At 38.9% G+C, this 15,328-nt stretch overlaps 1 protein-coding gene across 4 annotated transcripts in view; it reads left to right on the top strand.

The window, feature by feature from the left end:
* Window positions 1-15,328, top strand: part of HDAC9 (histone deacetylase 9) — a 491,400-nt gene that overhangs the window by 133,709 nt on the left and 342,363 nt on the right. Inside the window, exon 1 of one of the 4 annotated variants that reach the window (XM_049799082.1) lies at window positions 7,355-7,636. The exons of the other annotated variants lie outside the window; for them this stretch is intronic. The gene's annotated coding sequence lies outside the window, so the exon portion shown is untranslated. Of the gene's footprint in view, window positions 1-7,354; window positions 7,637-15,328 lie in introns of those variants that run through there. 4 annotated transcript variants of the gene reach the window in all.

The following is a 15,328-nucleotide window of genomic DNA, read 5'->3' as shown; positions in this document are numbered from 1 at the left end:
CTTTTTCATAAGAGGACTGCCAAAGGTGTAGTTTCAATTTTCCTACTGTTTTTCACACTTGTAAGACCTTGGAACAAGTCACATAGTGTCTGCATCAGGTGCACAGTGATATTTATATCTACTTCTCTCACAGATCTGTTTAGGGAATATGCTGATATTTGGAGAGTATTTGTAAAATAAAAAGGCCTGGAACCTTAAGGTCTGTTCCTCTCAGGCAAAATCAAATGTACTGTTGTGCTGTCATATCTCTGCAACAAGGACTGAGAAAACTGATGAAATCCCAGGGCATTGCTTTGAACAGCAGGTGTTAGGGTTCTGTGTCTTTCCCAAACAGATGTTTTAGCTGCAGAAGAAATAGACCAAATGCACATACCCCAACTCTGGAAACATTTAAATCTAAATGTTTAAATGCATGGACATGTTTCCTTTGTATTAAAACTGCAACATTATCATCATTAAAACATTAGTTAATGATAAAATTGTTCTTTGGATGTTTTTTCAAAACACAGAGATAATGAATACGAATATCATGTGAAAATGGGGCACATTTTCCCTTGAGAACTAATCATTACAGATGCTATGAGCTCTCTTGGGCATAGTAACACATCTTTGGTGACAAACTTCCCTAAAAGCATCAGAAAACGTTTTCTTTCATATTTATGCTTTAATGGAGAGGTTTCTAATGGCTGCAAAATCCTCCAAGTAATAATGAAACCCTGTCATTTTATATTTTCTCCGAAATTAGGTGTGAATACTATTATTCCTCTGGAAATTAAAATAAAATGAGTCCTTTTGCCCAGCTGGCTTTCCTGGGAAGTGTGTGTGTGGGGGGCCTTTAGGCAGAATAAAATCGATCTCTTCAGTACTGCCAGTGTGAAATACAGTTTGTCCTTCTTGATACCTTAAAAATTTGTTACGCTGCTGTTCTAGGCTTCATGGACCTTAAGGTAAATTATGACATCTCAGATAGGATTCTTTTTCACAATTTCTATAAAAATAGCTAGTTATCTATGCATGAAAGAGTTTCCAATGGGAAAAAAAGAGAAGCTTTTTCCCTGAGGCTTGTGTTGCAGTTTATTCGAATGAGCTGAGAGACCATCCCTGACTTTTGCAGGTTAAAGAGACTCCTCAGTACAATGGGCATGCTTTAAATCAAGCCCTGTGTGTCAATTTTGCTGTAGTGGAGTACCTAGGAAATAATTTTCTTCTTATGTAATATGTATATAAATGCTGTGATGATTCCCTGCATGGTTTTCATAACTTTCTGCCTGCTCTCTCATTTGCAAGATCCAGTAGAAGACTTTTCTCCAGAGCTTCAGAAGGTGCTCTCAGTGGATCCAATAAAGAAACTTTTTATTGCAAAAATCCTAATTCAACTAACTCAAAACAAAACTTCAGTTGGAAAGGTTTATGTAGCCTAGAGGAGAACTGACACCTCCTGGAGCATTCAGTAGCCCATCTTTCCCTGACTCAGCTTTGGCCCTGGTTATATCTGGGGCTGACACCGGAGAATCCAGCTGTGCAGCTACTTGACAGTCTGAGGCTGAGTCTCCTTCTTGTTTTCCTTTTAAATGCATCCATTTCATCTCCAGAACAAAGTGGGAAATTTTTTGAAGTCTAATTATTTGGCAGTGTGGCAAAAAAAATCTTTTTCCCCTGGAGAAGGTCTGCAAGGCTCTTCTTGTTTGGAAAGGAATTATCTTTCAGAGGGGACCCCAGAGCCCTTTGCTCAGCAGCATCTGGTAGGCTTCAGTAAGGTTCAGAAGCCATTCTGCTGAGCCTCGGTCCTGTAATGCATTACTCATGCTCTTTAAGGCATTCTCAGAAATTAATAGTACATGGCATGTATATGATGTTTCTTGTCCCTAAATCTTTAGGACACTTACTGTACTGGCTCTCCAGAACACATCACATTTTTTCAAAGTCGAGAGTGCGAAACTTAGACATGATGTCAGTATGTTGTACGGAGTTTTATTAATATTGAAAAATTGCCGTATGACTGACTAATATTTTAAATTAGTACTATCTACAGTAAAATGCAAAGATCAGGAATTAGAGTTGGTGCTTCTATACTTTCCAAGTGAATGCTGCAAACTTGTCTTCACAAGGTCAGAAAATCTTTGCTGGCCTGGGGGTAACTCTGTCAGTTTGCTGACCGCAATGATAATGAAACACAACCTGCTATTCCTTATTCAGAGTACTGCCTCTTACAGGAAGGTGCTAGGCAGTGGGATTTAAGATTATGAATGGCGTTTGGAAAAGATACTATGGGCTGAATGAGGCATTGTCTTGCAATATGTCACTTACTCCAAGGTAAATTGTAGTGGTGTACACTTTTCCTGGATGGGAGAGGCAAGAAAGTGCATGTCAAGATACCGCTGGGTAAGCATGTGCGTATAGGTGAATAACATATAGTAGCTATTGGGTTTTGTTCTCATGCCCTGTGTTTTTCACAGTAATGTTTTCATCTGCCAAGAAGCAATAATCTTGGTGCTTAAAATGGCATTTATGATGATGAATATAGTTGAGGGTTTGGGTTGGGTTTTTTTTGCTGTGTATGTCAACTTGTTTTCTCAGCTTCACATATGATATGGCCTTAGTTTTTACTGCATATTAATATCACCACATGTGAGAAATAAAACCCAGAGAAAGGATAAGTGCCTTTTCCAAGACCACACAACAAGTCAGTAGCAGAACTGGAATGAAACCACAAGAATTCCTGGCTCCTTATTAGATTTTTAAGGCATTTTAGAGGGCCTCATCCAGACATGTAGAGAATAGTTCCTATAAAAAAGTAAATTTTAAACATGTCTGAAGGGTGATTGACACTAAGCTGTGTTCTATAGTACGGTCTAAAAAGGTGTTTGATGGCACTGTCTACCTGCTGGCATTCTTCTGATTGATTTTTCTAGCCATTTGGTGGTACTGTGCTTCTGGTAATAAAGAAAAGGTAAAGAGGTCAGCAGTAGCTACAGCAGATGGTTAAACCACATGTCTTGTCCTTAGTAGCATTCTCACAATTTGGTCCTGTAAGGGAGTGACTGTGAAAGATAGGACAAAAAACCCAACTGTATGCAGTCCAGTGGTATTGGGTAGGTGGTATAGATAAAAAAGTGCTTTTGTAACTAAATTCAGCAAGTAATGGACATTGCCTCTCAAGGGCAGAACTGAACATAGATGTTGCTGTGGGTACAGTTGCTCATTGAGACGAAAGATGATGAAAACAATTTGTTGAAAAGTTTATATAAATTCCTATCTCCTTGAACGGGAATAATAGATTTGGGGTGTGGGGAGGAGTAGAAGTAAATGCTCAGCGTCATATGCTTTCAAAAAAATATTTATAGCGTCTTTAAAAGCCTGTTTATCTTTAACCTGAAACATTTGCAATCATTTACATCAGTACAAAATCATATAAAAGTAGATGGCTGTCGTTTACATTAACTCTCAAATGGTGTCAATGACAAAGTAAGGAGAATTAGCACTATTATTGCTTTCTTTTCAATAAGTTCTTATAGCAATGGTATATGGGAGACTCCCCTAATTAAAAGCAAATAAATACACAGAGAACTGAATTGATGGCATCATTTAGAGTACCCATGTGATTTGGAGAGCAGATTGTTCGTAACCTAATGGAAACTTTAACAAGCCAGCCTCTTCCTCGGTCTGCTGCACAAGCGGCCTGGGAACTGGCGGGCTGTCACGACAGAACCTGGCACCGTTGAATGCTTGGCCAGATTCATTGAATATTGAATATATGCCTTACAGCTCCTTTTTTTTTTTTTTTTTTTGTAACAGCAGCAAATTTAAACTGCATCTTTAAGTGCAAGATGTCCAAGCATGAGATTCTTCCTGCTGCACCTTTTGCAGACTCTTAACTCAGATTCCTTTGAACTGGGAAAAGGAAATCGCATGTTGTTTCTGGCCTGGCCTACCTGGCAGCAATCAGAACGAGGTCAGAGAACTCAACGTTTATAATAATAGGTGGATTTTAAGTAGTTGATACCTACTTTTTGCTTTTTAGATGAGTTTTGATTGTTGATAGAGCAAAAGAATTTACTCAAGCTACTAAAAGCAATATTGCCCCCAGGATTTTATGTTATCTGTATTTCACATGGGCATTTTAATGTGCCATTGCCTTTGCTATGCGGAGCGAGAGGATTTTTTCATCTCTGCCAGTCCTTTACTGGGAGAACTCCTAGCCAACTTTTCTCTATTCTTGAAAGACTGATTCCCTTCCCCAGATGCTTTGGTCTGAGTGCAAATGCTAACTCAGCGCTGGCAGGCTCCCCTTAGAGGGAATGCATTCCTTCCTTTGCAGGATTTGACACCGGGAAAGCAACTGGCGCTCCGGGCAACTCCCCGAGGATCGATAGCTCTTTCAGTGGGATGCACTTTGATGGTGAGAAAGTAGCCTGCTTTGTTAAGCTGTCCAGATGATCAGGTTGTAGTCTGGACTGCACCGCCCACTGTTTGCCAGGCCAAATACCTGTTTCTCAAGACCCTGACCAACAAAGTGGAGGGATTTTTCTGATCAGAAAAAAATTGAGAGAGTTACAGAAAAGTTTGCTATGAGAAGTAATTTGGTATTGGTATGCGTAAACCGGAGCTTTATCAACCTCTTTTCAGGAGTTGCTATTTTTTTGGCGAGAAGTGCTGATCTTTTACAATTCTGAGATTCATGGGTTTTTTTCATTTTCAAAACACCAATAGGAAATACCATGAACTTAATGCTGGAGATAACGAACTATGTAGTCATTGAAATGACAAAGAGTTTGCTTTCCTGAATTTGGGAAGTTTTTATCTAGTTTAATCTAGAAATGAAAGGAAAGTATAGGAAATATAAGGAACTGCTGTAGCTAAAATGTCAGTTATTCCAATTACTTCATCTTAGAAAAAGAAAATTCTGCGCATCCTTGCCTTAATACCAAAGTATGGCTCTGAAATGTTTTTTCTGTCACTTCTTTTTTAATTGGAATGTCAAGTCAAGAGTCCCGTATGACTGGAACAAACTGTTTCAGTATAAGCACATTGCAAGCTATATTTATCAGCTTCTTTGACTGTTGAGGTCTTATAGCAACCAAAGTTTCCCTGCCCAGAATCCTAACACATGCTCAGAAGACGTATGATACAGCTGAAGAATTTAAATTTGTGTTGTAATTTATTTAAAAAAAAAAAACCAACAAAACAAACCAAAGACCCGTAATAGGGCTGTGACTCTGCTTTTGAACATCCTGTGAAGCAGTAAAAATAAAAATAATCTTAAGGGTAGGCATTAGAACCTAGATCTTCCCTCACCGCTCAGCCAGAGCAAGGTATGTTTTTTGCTTGCTTTTTACCTTGTGCCACGCTGACTGTCCAACTGTCTGAATTCAGGTACCTTCTTGGAATGCAGAAGTTACACTTGGTATCTCCTCCAGCTGAGAAGCAAACTGGATTTAGGACTTTCACTTCCTGTTAAACTGGGCTTTCAGAGGAAAGTTGGCTGGGATCTTGAAGCAATACTACTTTTCTGGGACAGCTATGGTTTAAAAAGAAAGCCACTATGAATGTGTTTTGAGAGAAACCTAATTTTGTTTGTACATGTTAGTTATGTACATGTTAGTTAGGAGCACAGCTACTGTTAGGGTGATTGGGGTACTGCTCTGCCTGGTTTCTAGGCTAGTCAGAGGTCAGGCTCAACCAAAGCACTGCATAGCTTGGACCAAAGAAGTTGTGGTTTACGCGAAGACTGACTTTTGGGCACCTACAGCATCCTCAGACCCAAAGCAAAGTGCTTGGTGAGTTTTGGTGCTGCTTAGGCTGTATGGGAGTTCAGGAAAACTTTCTTTGGAGGCTGGAGTTTGAAAAACTTTAGTTATTTATATTCTGGCTTGGGTCTGGTCTGTGATATGACTGAGTATTGAATTTCCCATGTTGTGCAGCAGAATTACTCATGAAGTATTTCCTGAACCTACTATGTACTCCATTAAGTAGCTGATATATCAACCTAGGCATGAGTGGCTGCAATTGGTGTCTCTTCATGACCTAATGTCTTTTATAACAGTATCACCTACAGGAACTATGACTACTGAGTTCAGAAGTTGTGATGTGCCACCGGAGTGGCTTTTTGAAACAGACTTGAAAATGTGTTATATGATTACGGCAACTTTGATTAATGCTAATATTTGGGATTATTTTTTTTTTTTTTTCCATTCCTCATTTTCTATGGATTGATGGAGTTTAAGACTAGAAAGGGCAAAGTGATCATCACATTCAACTGGAGGAATATGAGAGTCAATAACTGTTGCTCTAAAGCATTTTCTCCAGCATTCCTATCATTTTCAGCACATATTATGCACATATTACCTTTCATCATGAGGTAATGCTGGTTTCGCTGTAAGGAAATTATGTGACTGTGAAATAGAAACAGAGGTAATCATTAGGTTGAGGACAGGTGTTCTGTGTCATAGGATGATGTCTGTCAGTATATTATTCACCTTTTTAGAAGAAGAACATGGCACGTCAGTGAGTAATTCCAGCTTATTCTACGCACAGCATTCCTGCATCAACCTGTGCTCAGCAAACCTTGGACTAGCGTATTCTTAACTTCAGAAAAATATTTCAGTTTTTCTGAGCAGCCTTCACTGGATTTCCTAGTGAGAAACGCAGAGCACTCGTGCACGAATTGAAGGTATTTTTCTTTTCCTTGATCCTAGTATTCCAGGAGAGCCAGATTTGCCAAACTCATATATATATCATTTTCCTCCTGTAATCTCTGAGTAAGTCAGTGTGTGTCATGCCAGTTAGGACATGGTAAGTCACTACTGAAAGACAAACCTTGGTCAGGTTTTAATTCATGGCACACCTCTGCATTGTGGTCTTTAGTGTTGTTGTAAACATGAATTGAGAAGGCAGGCTTGACTGCAGTGGGCTCTCTTGCATGCAAAGTTGCTTTGATCTTTCTTTCTAGAGTGAAGCACACACAGACCTGCGCTCTCAGTTTTTGCATCTAAGGTAGGCTGGATAGAGCTCTCTTTTTAAAGCAAGCAAGATGTCTCGCAATCTGTTGGTAAGCGAGAGACGTGGGTCGAGCAGCTGGCTGCGCTGGATGGGAGCATGTTGTTTGACTTCTATTTTGCCCTTGCTGGCAATATACCTGCATGTTGCTTGGCATGTTTTGCATAAAGATTGTATTTAGCCCATAACAGTTTGCCTAATGAACCATTTGTCCTCTGGTAGGGGACACTTTAAAACCTTCAATGAGATGTCAGGTGAATTGCAGTGGTTGGCACTGATGGACGGGGATACTGAAGCACTGCCGAAGTGCTGGTGCAGGGGTACTGAGGTAAAGGTCTTGTTCAGAGCTTCCTATCATTTAAGCAACAAAGCTGTAATTACATAAACAGAACTCCTTCAGCCAGCCCAACATGTCATTATGGATTTTCCAGCTAATCTGTCCATTCACCTTAATGGTGCAGAACTTGTGCTTCGTGTCACTCTCTGCCTTTGTTCCACTCCTTCATCTCTTGAAACGTCTGTCATGAAGAAAGTGTTTATCTTGAATTATGTGTTGAAGAAGGTTAGAGTGCACACTTCTGAAGCTTGGCATGAAATTTCCTAAACAAACCTTGCCGGTTGCTTCGTGAAAATAACTAAGGTATGGATTTCAGATTAACATTGTGCATTAATGTTTTTGGAAGCACTTTAAAATAATGGCTGTGGTGTTGGTGAATAAAGGAATCCCGTTAAAGTGCATGTGACATCCGCATTATTAACAAATCAACTTGTTCATTGTAATGAATATCATTATGATAAATGTTATCTTAATGCACAATGATTAACAGTTATTACAGAGACTTTTTATTAACTGAAACATTTACTTGTATTACATTTTAACTTAATACAGCATAAGATTTAAACACTCTTCTACTTGGATGTTTTTGTATTGGGCTAATGCTGGTATTGTGTTGCTGTACAAACACTTGCAGGACATATGTATGTGGGGAAGTGGAGAGTGCAATGTGAAGGCTCAGGGACCTGCTGGAGCTTGAGGCACAAAAAAGATTACACTGGGAGCTGCAGAGAGTCTCCGAGTCACAAGCAGCTCACTGCTGTGGAATGAAATTATTTCACTTCAGCCTCTCTGCTTCTCTTTTTCCAATGGCTATCTTTAATTTAAGTTGTGATCTTTTCCTTACCCTTCAGTAAGAAATGATCTCTGATTGATTTGTTCAAGTTATACATAATATTCCGGTTCTATTCCTGTAGCCAGTTTTGCTATTCTTATGTGACACTTGTTTTTCTGAATTTAATATATTTTCTATTTTTTTCTTTTAATCAGTATTGGCTATAGTTCTGTGTCTTTTTATATATATTTTGTATTAAGATGCCTGGAAAATTTGTTAGGGGGAATGAACAAACAAGCTATGTACATTTTTAAGAAACCAGATATGTTCAGGAGGCTCTTGGGGTTCTCAAAGTTTGTTTTCCCTACATTCACATGTAGAAACAAATAAAAGTGAACAGGTTTATTTAAATGCATCTGACTACTTTGCCTTCTTAGAAGTAAGGATGTTGCTTCTCCACTTAAGATCTTTGGTGTTCTATTTCCAGCAGTTTATGGAAGTATATACTAAATCTTAAGAATATGAATACTTCTGTATGAATCAGTAGGATTACTCGTGCTCAAAACTGAAACTATGTCTATGCACCATTCTCACACAAGCCTAAAATGTGTTCTGTAATCCAATTAGCAATCCTCTGATTTTTTCCCCACACTTCTTTCTTGTGTTTCAGAAATAGCACATTGTTATTTTTCCTGTGGATTAAGGATTTCTGAATGGCTGGTATCAATACTAAGGTGAATTTGGAAATGCAGGTAGTAATGCAGCTAGACATGGTGAAATTCATTTCTGTAGTTAAAACAATACTTCCAGTTTAAATTCAGTTTAAATTTAGTTGGTGATTTCTGCTTTCAAATAAAATTCTTGCAGTCCTGTTAAGCTCAGTGGAATTGTCAGCTTGTATTTGAACTCAGGATTGGTTTTCTTTAAAGTCCAATATTAAATTGAGCAGACTGTGTGTGGGTACTGCACCTACTCTAAAAGTAATGTCGAAGTCTTACACATCCTCATTAAAAGTAAGTATAAACCAAAGAATTGAATGAGAGATCTGTGGGCTTTGAAATGTCTGCATTCTTGTCCAATCTTGAAATGTATTATATTCATTATAGCTTATATTTATTCAAAGTGTGGAGTAGAACCAACTGTTTTAAATCAACTTCTTCTTTATATATAACTGAACTGCATAAACAGCAGTGGAAGACACAAATAATTACACTCCTTTTTGTCAAAGGAACAGGATTAAGGAAGACAGAACCAGAATGGCTGTCTGTAATAGACATTAGTTAATATAATACAATACCTAACAGCAGCATTGCCAATATCAAGATCTACTTAGGAAGGATAATGGTGTACCAGTTTGGGAGTTTCAGGTTTATACAGATGCTAATAGGTGACTTCTGCTTTAGGAACATAGAAGGGCAGGAACAGATGATTTATATGATGCTCAGGTATACTTGTCGAGAGACTTTGTAACAAGATTGATTTCCACACCAAAATTTGTAGAACTTTGTCTTGTGCTATGTGATAATTTTTGTTTGCTTGTTACTTCTTTGAGGAAATCAGTGCATCGTATAATGGCTTAGGAGATAAACTGCTGCTGTAGAATTTGACATGTCAATTTTGTGTTGCACTAGACCTCTCATAAGTGAAAAGTAAGAGAGAACTAGGGTGCCATAAATGACATTTCAATAATCTGGGTCACTGACACAAAATTAGCTCTGAAAGGGGTGTATTTGGATGTATTACTGCTCCCAAACTTTGAACTGTTCAAGTAAATCTCTTTTATTGATCATTAACATTCCTCAGCTGTTCCTTGAAATTCCACTTATCTCTGGGTGAGAATGTTAGGAAATACATGATTTCTATTTTAGGACCATGGAACCTGCAAATAATCTTCTAAAATTGTTAACAGATTTATTCCTACTGTTACTGTTTTCTTCTGAGATTCACTGGGCTACATTTTAGAATGGAATTTATTTTCCATTTTAAAAACTATGAAAAACTGCCTGGAATTAGACACTTTCAGCCCCACTCTTATCCTTAGTATGAAAATCATGCTAAATAGTTACAAATCTGAGGTAAACCAAAACCCTAGAATTAAAAAAGCAGAAGGCTTTGGCAGACTTCATGCTGCAGAATTCTTCTCCATTCTGTCTGTGTGTTGCAGCTCTTATCACTGAAATCCTTCTCTCGGCTGCCATTGCATACCAAATTAGATCCTCAACATAGCTCTGAATTCAGTGTTTATTAGACTAGGTTTTCCCCTAGGCAATTAAGCATTTAAGCTGAAATCCTGACTTCATTAAAATAAAGGCCTGTATTTTTAGTACATTTTAGAGTTATTAGTTTTTGCTTTCTATTTTAGTCCATTTATTTGTGATATTATCATAGTAAATATGCTGGTGACAAGTGCCAAGTCTCTGTCATGAGGAGCATGTGATGGAACTGCTAAGTCCATGATGCTTGCGTATTAAAATAGCTCTTCTACATGAAAACAGTTCTGTTGAAAGCTAGATTATTAATAAAATCAACCCTGTTTACAACAGGTCTCTGGCACTGGCTTTGTTACATCCTCACCCAGTGCTGGTGACTTCACTCTCTTGGATGGAGAGTTCCTGTGTATTTGGGAGTGTATTTACATTGAATAGACACCTATCTTTACTATTCACAATCCTGCCAATTTAAAAGCTGCCCCATTGTCGACCTAGACTGATCATGCTTATGTAATTACCTATTGTCATGAAATTTTCTAAAATATAATGATATGTCATCAAGACATGAACATTCAATTTAGTTTATGTTTTATCACAGGACAACAGGTCATACCATCTGAAATGAATATCGAGTTTTTTAATGATTTTTTAAAGGAAATGAAATCACTTTTGAAAAGGATGATTACGCAGGTACCTGTTGGGCATGGTGTGCAGGGGCTGAGCAGGGGGAACACGAAGGGACAGTGGAGTCGGAGGACCAGCGGTAGCCCTGTATAGTAGTAGCAGCAGTAACCCGAGCGCTGCCAACACCTGTGGCTAGCGCTGTGAAGGTCCCTGGCTGGAAAGCCACCAAAAGAAACCTCTCCCTTGGATGCCATGAGCTCTTAACGAGGTTATTACCTGAAGGGTCATAGGACTTTACGTGGGTTCCTGCAGCCAGAATATTTTGGGATTGGATAAAATTTATTATGGCGTATTTTAATGGGATTGCAAGCATATGCAAGCTCTGGTATGGGATATTTGGGGGAAGGATCAAAGGTCGATGAAGGTGGCTCAGGGAGGAGAAGGCACAGGAAGACGGAGGGAAAAGGGCGTAGAAGGAGCTTGCCACTTGTAAGCAGGTTGCTGGTCATTACACTCATCCGACTGAGCGCTACGCCCGATTGCGGCAGTCTCTATTCTTACAACCTCCTACTTCCAGCCATCCCCTACGTACTCCCTCTGCCCTGAGCCTGCCTGTGTGAACCCTAGGGATCTTGGAGGTGGGCTAGCGGGCCTGACTGCCAGCCGTCGGCACGTGCAGCTGCGGACCTGGGGGCTCCGGGTGCAGAGGATGGCGGGGCCGGGCTCCGAGGGGCAGCTGCTGGACCCACTGAGCGTCTGGGCCGGTACCACGGCTGCTCTTCACAGGACTTCGAATGTTTGTGCTGTGGTGGGTTCATATTTAGTGTTCGGAAGTCAGGGATTACAAATAAAACTGTATGGCTAAAGACGGTTTATTTTCTGCATGTTTAGTATATGAAAGTAGCTAGCAGGTGACTAGTAGGAAAGAATTTTGTTCTGTCCCTTACGTTACGTTGATTTACTATTAGGAAAGCAAACACAGATTTCCTTTCTTGTAGACTTGGTGCTTGATACGGCACACAGGGTTTTGTACAGCATTCCTGAGATGCCTGAGTAAGTGTGTGGACTCTCTTACATAAATAATAGTGCACACACAGTAATATATATGTATATAAGAATATTTTTTTTTTCAGTTTAATTCTACATGGATTTTGTAAAAGACAAATACAACATCATGCAAACGCAGGTAGAGAACTTTGCTTTTTGGTGAAAGTTTTTAGAGCAAGAAGAGCAGAAGATAAAAGGGTGTCTAATCAAAATAGGAAAAATTTGCTTACAGTTTCTCCTCACGATGGAATTTGCTAAAAGAAAAAATACATTGCATCTATCTACAGATGCATGATTAAATAACTATTTGTAGGTATGTGTAATATTTTACTTACATTGTTAACAACTAATTAATTGATAAAGGTTCTCACAGTAATTAGAAACGGGTTTTTGAGGCACCGCATTTGACCGATTTAGGAGCCTAAGTCAAAGTGCAGTAGGTTGTTGTCAAGTGTCTTTTGTGCCTGGAAAAGCTGAACTGTAACATCTATCAGTGATTCACTTATGTCAATGAGGAAAAGGTTTTCTTAACTGCACTTATAATTGGAGATTTTCAAATGGTATGGTTTCAGCCACATAGCATCAATCAAAAATGTCATGTGTTTGACTGAGAAATGCAAGTTTTGCTTACAGGAAGTTTCTAACATGCAGCTCCATGAATATGCTGCAATATGTTGCTGTTCAGAGAAAAGAAAAGAAGTAAAAACGGGGTCTATTCAGTTGTCCATTCTCTCTGAGATTGTAACATTGAACACTGTGCTTGTGCTTTTGGTGTGTTATGCTTGTGAAGGCAGTGGTGCCTTGCACGTACGTGGGAACCTGGGAGTTGGTTCCTTTAGGTTTATAATTATGTGTCAGTCTGTGTTGTAAAGAAATGGCATGTGGCAGTAAATGCGAATCCAGAATCTACACACAGTATATACAAGAGTTACTTTAGAGCACAGGCTTCAGGTATAGGTATGCTTTTTACAAGGGGAAAAGCAACAAACAAACTATACAGTTTTTTCCTTCTAGAGAGCTATTAAAAGCTTTAAATCGCTCCATTTCACAATTGAGTATTTTATATACTCACCAAGTATTAGGGAAACCAATAAACATTTTAGAGGGCATTAAATGGTATTAGAGGTATTATTTTTTTGTGCTTATATAAGGTATAAGTACCTTAGTTCAAAGGTAGAGCTTAGAGAGTGTCATAAACATAATCCTAAATGAACTAAAATAGTTTTCTGACTCATAAGTATATCACAACTTTTAGGATCAACATAATGGATCTTCTTAGTTATTCAAAATATGTATATACATGTTTCACTGGGAATTTTGGGAATCTCACATTATCAGATGTGAAATTCATGTTCTAGGCCTGCTGCTGTTAGACTATACTATTAATGTATCCTTTAGACTTGTGATATAACCATATGTGGGTGGATAAGGGAAATGGTGGAAAGCAGAGGAAAACATTTTGATTAAACATTTGTGTGTTTTATGAGGTTTGTTGTTGATTTTTTGTTGTTGCTTTGTTGTTTTTGTTTAAGGAAGGAAAGCAAATGGCTATTGGAAGCTGCTCACAGTGTTGAAAACTGTTTCAGAACTGAAGATCAGTGCACAAATCACAGATGAAATGCTTTCAAAATACGAGATACCCTATTGGTATGCTGGCTAGATATGTGTGCACAAGACAGGTAGATTTATCTACGTACTGTGTAACATGCATAAGCCAACTCGGACGCCTGGAGATGTCTATGTGATGGATCACATAGCCTCATGATAAACGAGCTCATTCTGTATGTGTAGCTGAATACAAACAATGTGTGTGTTGTGTGTCCAGAAAACAATTGTAAGTAAGTTGCCCTTGAGACTTACTCTTAGTTAAATGGTTTTCACAAAGGTATGAATGAAAGTGGGAATAGCTGCCTTCTGATATACCTAAGAGGATGTTGCCATGAAGGTGGAGCTAGGCTTTTTGTGGAGGTGCCCAGGAAGACAACAAGAAACAGTTGTCATAAATTGGAAATAAGGGGGGGGGGGGGGGGAGGAATCTATATGAGGATAATTAAGGAAACAGATTACTCAGGGAGGTTGTGGAGCCTCCCCCATTGGAGGATTTCAGTGCCTAATGGGATAAAGCCCTAAACAATGTGATCCAAATTCACTGTTGATCTGGCAGAGCAGGAGGTTGGCCTGGAGATGTCCCAAGGTCCCTTTGAACCCAAGTGCTTCTGTAAGTCTGCAAGGCTTGCAGTTAACTAACTCAGTCAAATTCTGCTTCCAAATGTATGCCATTTCCTACTGCAGAAGTTGATGACTGTCCTTCCAACACAGCTGTAGTGAAATTTACCTCTCATTTTATAAAACAAAATAGAAAGGCTTTATCTTGTAGATTTAAACATGTCATTACAGTTAAGTACATTATTCTTCCAGGGACTTGTAAGATGCACTCTGTTGAGGTGTTGTCTGTGGTATAAGGTTCCTTGTCATCACAAAACTCTGAGCATGAGCCTCTGAGCTTGTATTAAAATTTTCCTGCTATCGCTGGAAATCTTACCTTTTACGAATCCTAAACAACTTCAGTTTTTGCTTTTCTTGATCCTCTGGATTAGCTGGTAGGGGGAGCTGTTGGTTGGAGTTCAGTCCATCTGGTTAATATTGTTTTTCTTTTTTATTATTATTCACTAGAGGACTGACTGTTTAAATGCTTGAGCGAAAAGACCATTTTTTCCAGTTACTGTGTTCAGAAAATATTCATTTGGGTACAGAAAAGGAGAAACCAGGAAGCATGAACAAGAATCTCTGATGTTCAGCTCCAAACTGCAACAACTTAATCCTTGGGAAGAAGTAATTAGTAGCATGTATTTACCTAGTATTGCCACAGCTCTTTAAAGGCTTGAGTGCTGTATTTGTAAATAGGATGTAGCCTTGAAGTGATACCTTGATAAACTTCATTGTGCAGATCATAAAACCGGCAGGGTTCATTTGTGTTTAGGATTGTACTCTGTTCCAGCATTTGGAAAGTGTTTGATTTGGCTGTAGTATCTTTCCCGGTTCCCACCCTGGTTCAGATTTTGCTTTTTTTCTTTTCTTTTTCTGTGCTGTGCTGGATGGTGCAGCTGAAGCAGTCCTTCGTTTCCATGCTGGGCTAAGAGCAGAATGACAGAGTTGTTTCTTCCCCGGGGGCTGGTGTGGGAAGGAGTAAAAAATGTCTTTCAAAGAGTCTTTCAAAGTCAGGAGTAATTGATGCTTTTTGAATTCTCCAGACTATGGTCTGTAGCTTACGAGCAGACGTGTTATGTGGTTTTGTCCCCATCTGCTTGTTCCTGGCAATTTCTCGGAGTTCGTACGATCTTC

Source organism: Accipiter gentilis, chromosome 4 (genome assembly GCF_929443795.1).
Source record: "Accipiter gentilis chromosome 4, bAccGen1.1, whole genome shotgun sequence".
In the NCBI taxonomy this organism is placed as follows: domain Eukaryota; kingdom Metazoa; phylum Chordata; class Aves; order Accipitriformes; family Accipitridae; genus Astur; species Astur gentilis.
Note: the sequence above shows the minus strand (reverse complement) of the source record. Positions and strands in the feature narration are given on the sequence as shown.